Here is an 11,670-nt window from a genome sequence, read left to right as displayed (position 1 = left end):
AACTTAGAGTTTGGTTGTGGCCTCCCAACACCAAACTTAGAGTTTGACTGTGGGGGCTCCGGTTGACTCTGTTTTGAGAGAAGCTTATTGTGCCTCTTTTCCATGTTTACAGAAGGATGACCTTGAGTTTTAAACACAAGGGAGTCCTCATTCAATTGAAGGACTAGTTCGCCTCTGTCAACATCAATCACAACTCTTGCTGTGGCTAGGAAGGGTCTTCCAAGGATGATGGATTCATCCTCATCCTTCCCAGTATCTAGGACTATGAAATCAGCAGGGATGTAAAGGCCTTCAACCTTTACTAACACGTCCTCTACTTGTCCATAAGCCTGTTTTCTTGAATTGTCTGCCATCTCTAATGAGAATTTAGCAGCTTGCACCCCAAAGATTCCCAGTTTCTCTATTACAGAGAGGGGCATAAGGTTTATCCCTGAACCAAGGTCACACAGAGCCTTTTCAAAGATCATGGTGCCTATGGTACAAGGTATTAAGAACTTTCCAGGATCCTGTTTTTTCTGAGGCAATGTCAGTTGATCCAGATCACTTAGTTCATTGGTGAACAAGGGAGGTTCATCTTCCCAAGTCTCAATACCAAATAATTTGGCATTCAGCTTTATGATTGCACCAAGGTACTTGGTAACTTGCTCCTTAGTAACATCCTCATTCTCTTCAGAAGAGGAATACTCATCAGAGCTCATGAATGGCATAAGGAGGTTCAATGGAATCTCTATGGTCTCTAGATGAGTCTCAGATTCCTTTGGTTCCTCAGAGGGAAGCTCCTTATTGATCACTGGATGTCCCAGGAGGTCTTCCTCCTTGGGATTCACGTCCTCCTCCTCTTTTGTGGTTTTGGCCATGATGGTCATTTCAATGGCCTTGCACTCTCCTTTTGGATTTTCTTCTATATTGCTTGGGAGAGTACTATGAGGAGTTTCAGTGATCTTCTTACTCAGCTGGCCTACTTGTGCTTCCAAATTTCTAATGGAAGACCTTGTTTCATTCATGAAACTCACAGTGGCCTTAGATAGATCAGAGACTAAGTTTGCTAAATTAGAAATATTTTGTTCAGAGTTCTCTGTCTATTGCTGAGTGGATGATGGAAAAGGTTTACTATTGTTAAACCTATTTCTTCCACCATTATTAAAGCCTTGTCGACGCTTTTGATCCTTCCATGAGTGATTTGGGTGATTTCTCCATGAGGGATTATAGGTGTTTCCATATGGTTCACCCATGTAATTCACCTCTGCTATTGCAGGATTTTCAGGATCATAGGCCTCTTCTTCAGAACGCGCCTCTTGAGTGCTGTTGGATGCAGCTTGCATTCCATTCAGACTCTGAGAAATCATATTGACTTGTTGAGTCAATATATTGTTCTGAGCCAATATGACATTCAGAGTATCAATTTCAAGAACTCCCTTCTTCTGAGGCGTCCCATTACTCACATGATTCCTCTCAGAAGTATACATAAACTGGTTATTAGCAACCATGTCAATAAGTTCTTGAGCTTCTGCAGGCGTTTTCTTTAGGTGAATGGATCCACCTGTAGAAGTATCCAATGACATCTTAGCTAATTCAGACAGACCATCATAGAATATATCCAGGATGGTCCATTCTGAAAGCATGTCAGAAGGACACTTTTTGGTCAGTTGCTTGTATCTCTCCCAAGCTTCATAGAGGGATTCACCTTCTTTCTGTCTGAAGGTCTGAACATCCACTCTAAGCTTGCTCAGCTTTTGAGGAGGAAAAAACTTGGCTAAGAAAGCCATGACCAGCTTATCCCAAGAGTTCAGGCTATCTTTGGGTTGAGAATCTAACCATACTCTAGCTCTGTCTCTTACAGCAAAAGGGAAAAGCATGAGCCTGTAGACTTCAGGATCTACTCTATTAGTCTTAACAGTATCACAGATCTGCAAGAATTCAGTTAAGAACTGAAAGGGATCTTCAGATGGAAGTCCATAAAACTTGCAGTTTTGTTGCATCAGAGAAACTAATTGAGTTTTAAGCTCAAAAATTGTTTGCTCCAATGGTGGGAATGGAGATGCTTCTTCCATGTAAATTGGATTTAGGTGCAGTAAAGTCACCAAGCATCCTCCTTGCAATATTATTATTTTCGGCTGCCATCTCCTCTTCTTGTTCAAAAATTTCTGAAAGGTGCTTGCTGGATTGTTGTAATTTAGCTTCTCTTAGTTTCCTCTTCAGAGTCCTTTCAGGTTCTGGATCTGCTTCAACAAGAATATTCTTGTCCTTGCTCCTGCTCAAATGAAAAAGAGGGAACAGAAAAATAATAATAATAGAGATCCTTTTTGCCCAAGTATAGAGGTTCTCTTATGTGAGTAGAAGAAAAGAAGAAGAGAAAATCTGAACTCAGAGAGAGAGGGTTCGGATTTTTGGTGAGGGAGGGAGAGATGTTAGTAGATGAATAAATAAATAGAATGAGATGAGAGAGAAAGAGGATTTTCGAAAATAATTTTTGAAAAAGAGTTAGTGATTTTCGAAAATAGTTTTTTTTTTTTTGAAAAAGGTTAGTAATTTTCGAAAATTAAAATAAAAAATTAAAATAATTGGTTAATTAAAAAGAAATTTTGAAAAAGAGGGGGATATTTTCGAAAATTAGAGAGAGAGAGAGAGAGAGAGTTAGTTAGGTAGTTTTGAAAAAGATAAGAAACAAACAAAAAGTTAGTTAGTTAGTTGAAACAAATTTTGAAAATCAATTTTTGAAAAGATAAGAAGATAATAAGTTAGAAAAGATATTTTAAAATCAAATTTTTGAAAAAGATAAGATAAGAAGATATTTTTGAAAAGATATGATTGAAATTAGTTTTGAAAAAGATTTGATTTTTAAAATCACAATTAATGACTTAATTCACAAGAAGTCACAAGATATGATTCTAGAACTTAAAGTTTGAATATTTCTTAACAAGCAAGTAACAAACTTGAAATTTTTGAATCAAAACATTAATTGATGATGTTATTTTCAAAAATTAGGAGATAAAGATAAGAAAAAGATTTTTGAAAAATATTTTTTAAAATTTTCGAAAATAACTAAGAAAAATGAAAAAGATTTTATTTTTGAAAAAGATAAGATTTTTAAATTGAAAGTTTGATTTGACTCATAAGAAACAATTGAATTTTAAAATTTTTTGAAAAAGTCAATCAAATTTTCGAAATTTATGAGTGAAAAAGGGAAAGATATTTTTTTTATTTTTGAATTTTTAATGATGAGAGAGAAAAACATGAAAATGATGCAATGCATGAAAGTTATGGATCAAAACAATGAATGCATGCAAGAATGCTATGAATGTCAAGTTGAACACCAAGAACACTTTGAAGTTCATGATGAACATCAAGAACATATTTTTGAAAAATTTTCAATGCAAAGAAAACATGCAAGACACCAAACTTAGAAATCTTTAATGCTTAGACACTAAGAATTCAAGAATGCATATGAAAAACACCATACAACACAAAAACAATGTAATATGAAGACCAATCAAGAAGGTTTATCAAGAACAACTTGAAGATCATGATTAATGCAATGCATGAATACAATTTTCGAAAAATGCAAGATGAGTATGCAATTGACACCAAACTTAAAAATTAACTCAAGACTCAAACAAGAAACACAAAATATTTTTTATTTTTATGATTTTATGATTTTTTTTTGGATTTTTCGAAAATTATTTGAAAAAGAAAAATAAGGATTCCAAAATTTTTAATATGAATTCCAGGAATCTTGTATTCTTATTCTAAAGCTCCAATCTGAGGGTTAGACATGGCTTAATAGCCAGTCAAGCTTTAGCATGTAAATCTTTTGGATCTGGAACAGCAGCAGGTGTATTAGCAACAACTAGCTTGCTCTCGATAATGTTGGGTTGGAAGCCCCAGTCTAAATGAATTTAGACATGGCTTTATAGCCAGTCAGGCTTCAACATGCTTCATGAAACACTAGAATTCATTCTTACAAAATTTTAGAATAATTTTTGAAAACAGATGAGAAATTTTTGAAAGATTTTTGAAAAAAAAATTTTTTTTTTGAAAATAAAACAAAAAGAAAATTACCTAATCTGAGCAACAAGATGAAACATCAGTTGTCCAAACTCGAACAATCCCCGGTAACGGCGCCAAAAACTTGGTGCATGAAATTGTGATCTCAGGCAACGGCGCCAAAAACTCTGTACACACGTCTTAATAAATCATATTTCATTCACAACTTCGATACAGCTAACCAGCAAGTGCACTGGGTTGTCCAAGTAATAAAACCTTACGTGAGTAAGGGTCGATCCCACGGAGATTGTTGGTATGAAGCAAGCTATGGTCATCTTGTAAATCTCAGTCAGGCGGATAATAATTGATTATGGAGTTTTCAAAATTAAATAATAAATAGACAGAAAATAAAGATAGAAATACTTATGTATATCATTGGTGAGAGTTTCAGATAAGTGTATGGAGATGCGTTCGTTCCTCTGAACTTCTGCTTTCCTACTGTCTTCATCCAATCAATCTTACTCCTTTCCATGGCTGGCTTTATGTAAGGACATCACCATTGTCAATGGCTACTTTTCATCCTCTCTGGAAAATGGTCTGATGCGCTGTCACTGCATGGCTAATCATCTGGAGGCATCACCGTGGTCAATGGCTACATCCTATCCTCTTGTGAAAATGGTCCAAATGCTCTGTCATAGCACGGCTAATCATCTGAGGTTCTCGATCATACTGGAATAGGATTCACCCTCCTTTTGCGTCTGTCACTACGCCCAGCACTCGCGAGTTTGAAGTTCGTCACAGTCATTCAATCCCAAAGTCCTACTCGGAATACCACAGACAAGGTTTAGACTTTCTGGACTCTCATGAATGCCGCCATCAATCTAGCTTATACCACGAAGATTCTGATTAAGAGATCCAAGAGATAATCATTCAATCGAAGGTAGAATGGAAGTGGTTGTCAGGCATGCGTTTATAGGGAATGATGATGATTGTCACGTTCATCACATTCATGTTGAAGTGTGAATGAATATCTTAGAAGCGAAATAAGTTGAGTTCAATAGAAAAACAGTAGTACTTTGCATTAATTCATGAGGAACAGCAGAGCTCCACACCTTAATCTATGGAGTGTAGAAACTCTACCGTTGAAAATACATAAGTGAAAGGTCCAGGCATGGCCGAATGGCCAGCCCCCCTGATCTAAGAACTAGGCGTCCAAAGATGTCTAATACAATAGTAAAAAGTCCTATTTATACTAAACTAGTTACTAGGGTTTACAGAAGTAAGTAATTGATGCATAAATCCACTTCCGGGGCCCACTTGGTGTGTGCTTGGGCTGAGCTTGAAGTTTCCACGTGGAGAGGTCATTCTTGGAGTTGAACGCTAGTTTGTAACGTATTTCTGGCGTTCAACTCTGGTTTGTAACGTGTTTCTGGCGTTTAACTCCAGACTGCAACGTAGAACTGGCATTCAACGCCCTTTTGCGTCATCTAAACTCGGCCAAAGTATGGACTATTATATATTGCTGGAAAGCCCTGGATGTCTACTTTCCAACGCAATTGGAAGCGCGCCATTTTGAATTCTGTATCTCCAGAAAATCCACTTTGAGTGCAAGGAGGTCAGAATCCAACAGCATCAGCAGTCCTTCTTCAACCTTTGAATCTGATTTTTGCTCAAGTCCCTCAATTTCAGCCAGAAAATACATGAAATCACAGAAAAACACACAAACTCATAGTAAAGTCCAGAAATGTGAATTTAACATAAAAACTAATGAAAACATCCCTGAAAGTAACTAGATCCTACTAAAAATATACTAAAAATAATGCCAAAAAGCGTATAAATTATCCGCTGATGAGATATTTTGGAGGAAAAATAAATCACTTCCAAAACACCCAAATCTAACCGGCAAGTGCACCGGGTCGCATCAAGTAATAAAAACTCACGGGAGTGAGGTCGATCCCACAGGGATTGAAGGATTGAGCAATTTTAGTTTAGTGGTTGATTTAGTCAAGCGAATCAAGTGTTGGTTGGGTAATTTGTGACTTGCAGAATGTAAGTTGCATGAAAATAAAGAGAGCAGGAAATTAAATTGCTGAATCTTAAAGAACAAGAAATTAAATGGCAGAAACTTAGAGTGCAAGAAATGTAAATTGCGGAATCTTAAAATGCAAGGAATGTAAATTGCTTGAAATGTAAAGGGGATTGGGATGTGGATATGCAGAATTTAAACAAGGAAAAGTTAAATTGCATCAAACAGAAGAGTAAAAGGGAATTGGGATTGAACCGGATATGAAGCAGAAAAATAAATGAACATAAGAAAACAGTAAACAGAGAAGTGAAATGGGAAATTCAGATCTCAGGGCTCAGAGACTAGAAAACCAAGTCTAGATCTCAATGCCTTCCTAGATCCAACAAGAACAATTGCAAGGGAATTGAAAATTGCAAAGGAATTAGATGAGAAGTAAGTAACAGAAACGGAAATTCAATTAAGCAGTAAATAAACAGAGAGATCCAAGATTGAGATTGAAACAAAATTTCTTCAATTCTCCAATCCAAGATCCAAGACAAAAGTAAAATGAAATTGAAAGCAATGGAAACAAAGAAATTAAAGTTCAAAAGCTCTCCGAAAACTATTATGAAAATTCCAAAAGGAAAGCTCCCCGAATAACTTGAATCCTATCCTATTTATACACTTTCAAAAATGATCTTCAAGCCTTGAGTTGGGCCTTTGTTCTTGGTGGAATTGGGTTGAAAGAGGCCTTGGTTGATTGCTCTTGAAGTTTGAAGAAGAACCAAAGTGAACCAATTGAACCGGTTTTGAGGTTAGCCAAAGTTGGACCAAAAGTTTGAGCCAAAGTTAGGGGTCTAACTTTGGCTCCAACTTTTCATAGCAGCAAGCAAATTTTTCTGGTATGCACGTTGGTGCCAACGTTAGGGGTCTAACTTTGACCCTAACGTTGGCCTTGTCTAGTGCTAGTGGCGCCAACGTTAGCCTCCAAGTTAGGGGGCTAACGTTGGCGCAAACGTTGGTGCCTCTCCCTTGTGTCTTCATGTGCCAACGTTAGCCCCCAAGTTAGGGGTCTAACGTTGGCGCAAACGTTGGTGCCCAGGGAAGAAGTTTCTCTTGCCAACGTTAGCCTCCAAGTTAGGGGGCTAACGTTGGCGCAAACGTGGGGAGCCCAGGGAGTAATCTTCGTGCCTAACGTTAGCCTTCAAGTTAGGGGTCTAACTTTGAGGCTAACTTTAGGTCCAACTTTTTGCTTCATGGTTCAATTTCACTTATTCCATTGTTCTCTCTTCACTCCTAGCCATTCCTTCTTGCTTCAACCTTTCTCCAAGCTTTCTTCACCTATCATTAATCAACCAAATTCATCAAAGCTATGCTCAAAATCATGAGATATTCATTCTTTCATAATATGCAACAAATATAGCACAAAACCTCATGAAATGGCATGAATTCATATATGGTTGGTTCAATCAAGGGAAACATGAAAATCTACTCAATTAGCTTGCTTGTAGCTCAAGAAAGTGCATAATTCTAATGAAAACTAAAGAAAAAGACTAGTTAAAATAGGCTAGGATGACTTGTCATCACAACACCAAACTTAAAGCTTGCTTGTCCCCAAGCAAGAGATGAATTTATGCTCCAAGGTTCTTTAAATTAAGATGGATTGAAGAATAAATTGTAAGGTCCTGTGAGTGAAGTGATCAAGTAACAGTGGGATAAATTCTAAATCATATGCTCATGCAAGGGCTTCAGTGCTTACTAGTCCTTACATATTGGGAGTCGTAAGTCTTAGGATTTTCATCCAAATGGTATCATGGAGATCTCTTTATATGTAATCACCTTGAAGCAGCTTATATTTTCTGTGCTTTGGCCTCGACTCTAAGTATCATGTCTCAAGGCGGCTCTTTAGATAAGCTTTCAATCAATACTCCTAAACCAGTTGGTTTTAAGGTATTAGGTGTTGAAGCACCCCTAAGGATTTACTTGCTCAAGCCTCTTTCCTTGACACATCTCAACCACAAGCATTTACTAGGATAACAACTCTTTGAGTTTTTGTTTCTTTCTTTCTTTTTCTGCCTAGTAATTGATGCTCAGAGCCTTGGGCCATGTTCTTTTTGTTTTTGCATTTTCTTTATTTTCTTTTGTTTTGTTTGCTGCTTCTTGGATCAATAGATTTTTGAGAATCTCCACAATACTTCTTTGAACTTCATGTCCCGCCTATGAGCTCCCATGCAAGTTTTCACAAGCATGCAACCTCAATACATAATCATACAACTAGAACCACCACTTCTCCTAATCTTTTGCTTGCCTCAAAACTGATTGATTCCTCAATCCTTCTTTTCAAAGAACTTTCATGTGATGCATTTCTTGAAAATTGAGTGCAAACAAGTTTTGAAGATAAGAATGTTGTGAATGATCAAGCATCTTGCTTATTGAATTATAAAGAAAGACTATGCTATGCAAGCAGGCAGTGGTAAAGGAAAAACTATACTATGCAGACAAGTATGGTAGATAAGGATACAATCCAACTTTCAATTACAGCGATATTTGATGCAAAACAGTCACTTAACAATACAACCTGTTGAAGTTCACTTGCTTTCCTTCTTCTCATCATCATCATTGCTGGCCTTTAGGTTCATCTTTTGTTTCTTTGGTTGATGATGCTTAATCCTTCCAACAGCTTGTATGGACCTCTACAATGATATTGAAAGTTGCTTGTTCCCCAAGCACTTGAAAAATGGTTAGCTTGCATGATTTATTTGTGGGCCTTTGTACTTACTTTGGTGTGGGAACACCAAACTTAGTACCTTGCCAATGCATCAGATTAACCATGTGTGAAACTCTTTTTCTTCTTTTTCAAAAGCAGTAAAACTGAAAACTAGGAAACAGCATAATAGTTAACTAGTTTATCCAACATGCTTGAAGCCAGCATTATGCAGAAATTGAGAATGTGTTTTATGATGGGATTTTGGTGAAACACCAAACTTAGAATCCTTCATTCTTCCTTATATTGTTTTGGTGTGCAACACCAAACTTAGCTTCTTGCAATGTAGATAAACTAATTAACCTTTTTATTAAAATAGTTATGAAAGGAAAACTACCTCAGGTTGGGTTGCCTCCCAACAAGCGCTCTTTTATTGTCACTAGCTTGACATCCTTCACTCTGTGCTCATGGAAGTTGAGGCTTCTGTTGCCTCAGGTTTCCTCCTCTTGCTATGGGCTTCCTTCCCTCTATTTCTCTTTCCATAGCCTTCTTATTTTCCTCCATGACTCCCTTCTCTTTCAACCCAGCATCCTTTTCTTTGGGTTCAGAGTCCCCTTTTTCTCACCCAATTCAGCAAGGTTTTGCACTAATTGCTCCACCTGCCTTTCAAGTCTTCTGAGTGAAGCCTCCTGGTTCTTGCTTATCATCTCTTGATGCTTCTTTGTTTCTTCCCGCTCTATTGCCATCATTTCTTGAATTTTTATGGACCTCTCCATCAACATTTCTAGAATATAGATCCTTTGAAAGGTTGGAAGTGGTTGTGGCAACTGTGGTGGTTGATGAAGGTCATTTTGAGTGAATGGTGAGGTAGGACGGGATTGGAAGTGTGTGTGATTGTTGTTGTGGGGGTGTGTTTTAAGTTGATTTTTGAAATTGGGATTGTTGCAGTTGAAGTCCCTTGGTCTTTGGTTTTGGTTCTCAACCCCCCTCCCATTAGAATGAGTTCTCCAAGGTGGATTGTACACATCATTCTGAGGCCTGTTCTAGAGCATGCTAGAGTGATTGCTTGGAGCTTGTAGTTGCTCATAGCTTTGTTGCTCTCGGTTAATGGCCCCAAAGCTTTGTTCAGCTTGATTACACCCATATGAGCTTTGAGTCAGGTTGTATGTATGTACTACAGCATGTCTCAACTCAATGATTTTTTTAGCCATCATATCTAATTGTTGTAGAGTCTGCTGATGCATCTGCTTGTTTTGGCTTATTACTGCACGAGCACTTTCAATTTCTTTCTCTAAGGGATGCACTTCTGCCTCTTGCTTAACAACTCCTTGTGATGGGTTAAATTTGACTAGGAGTCCATTCATCAGTTCTTCCCATCCGATAATGCTTCCTTGTGGAAAAGCTTCAAACCATTGGGCAACATCATTCATGGCTATGGATAGTTGCTTCGAACTATGGGTTACATTATCATCCAAGATGGGGGTATTACTCTCATGATTGCTAGAATTTGTTGAATTCCCTTCCATGATCTGCACAGTTACAACCAGTTCAAGTGAAGATAGAGCATATTCAGACCAGGATATGATTGAAGGATCAGTTGACACAAAGTATCAAACAGTTGGCAAACTTGAGAGGGTAATGAATGAAAACCACTCCTCTCGTTTGTTTTTCAAACTATGAAAACCATATTCAGCAGGATGAGCCAAGGAAATTTCACTCTATTACTAGAATGAGGTTTCTATTAGCTCAGGCAAAACTTCAAACAGTTAGTGGGTTAGTCAAAAATTAAAGAAAAAGTGCTTGATCTAAATCACCACTTCACTTAATCATTGTCAATCTAATCAATCCCCGGCAACGGCGCCAAAAACTTGATGAGATATTTTGGAGGAAAAATAAATCTCTTCCAAAACACCCAAATCTAACCGGCAAGTGCACCGGGTCGCATCAAGTAATAAAAACTCACGGGAGTGAGGTCGATCCCACAGGGATTGAAGGATTGAGCAATTTTAGTTTAGTGGTTGATTTAGTCAAGCGAATCAAGTGTTGGTTGGGTAATTTGTGACTTGCAGAATGTAAGTTGCATGAAATTAAAGAGAGCAGGAAATTAAATTGCTGAATCTTAAAGAACAAGAAATTAAATGGCAGAAACTTAGAGTGCAAGAAATGTAAATTGCGAAATCTTAAAATGCAAGGAATGTAAATTGCTTGAAATGTAAAGGGGATTGGGATGTGGATATGCAGAATTTAAACAAGGAAAAGTTAAATTGCATCAAACAGAAGAGTAAAAGGGAATTGGGATTGAACCGGATATGAAGCAGAAAAATAAATGAACATAAGAAAACAGTAAACAGAGAAGTGAAATGGGAAATTCAGATCTCAGGGCTCAGAGACTAGAAAACCAAGTCTAGATCTCAATGCCTTCCTAGATCCAACAAGAACAATTGCAAGGGAATTGTAAATTGCAAAGGAATTAGATGAGAAGTAAGTAACAGAAACGGAAATTCAATTAAGCAGTAAATAAACAGAGAGATCCAAGATTGAGATTGAAACAGAATTTCTTCAATTCTCCAATCCAAGATCCAAGACAAAAGTAAAATGAAATTGAAAGCAATGGAAACAAAGAAATTAAAGTTCAAAAGCTCTCCGAAAACTATTATGAAAATTCCAAAAGGAAAGCTCCCCGAATAACTTGAATCCTATCCTATTTATACACTTTCAAAAATGATCTTCAAGCCTTGAGTTGGGCCTTTGTTCTTGGTGGAATTGGGTTGAAAGAGGCCTTGGTTGATTGCTCTTGAAGTTTGAAGAAGAACCAAAGTGAACCAATTGAACCGGTTTTGAGGTTAGCCAAAGTTGGACCAAAAGTTTGAGCCAAAGTTAGGGGTCTAACTTTGGCTCCAACTTTTCATAGCAGCAAGCAAATTTTTCTGGTATGCACGTTGGTGCCAACGTTAGGGGTCTAACTTTGACCCTAACG

General features: G+C 37.4%; 1 non-coding gene across 1 annotated transcript; it reads left to right on the top strand.

The window, feature by feature from the left end:
• The first annotated feature begins 1,616 nt into the window (after window positions 1-1,616).
• Window positions 1,617-1,724, top strand: LOC112787570 (small nucleolar RNA R71). The gene has a single exon (XR_003194976.1). It is a non-coding gene; the product is annotated as a small nucleolar RNA R71 (small nucleolar RNA).
• The last annotated feature ends 9,946 nt before the right edge of the window (window positions 1,725-11,670 follow it).

Source organism: Arachis hypogaea, chromosome 20, assembly GCF_003086295.3.
Source record: "Arachis hypogaea cultivar Tifrunner chromosome 20, arahy.Tifrunner.gnm2.J5K5, whole genome shotgun sequence".
NCBI lineage: Eukaryota > Viridiplantae > Streptophyta > Magnoliopsida > Fabales > Fabaceae > Arachis > Arachis hypogaea.
The sequence above is the reverse complement of the archived record's forward strand: the minus strand, read 5'-3'. Positions and strand labels throughout refer to the sequence as shown.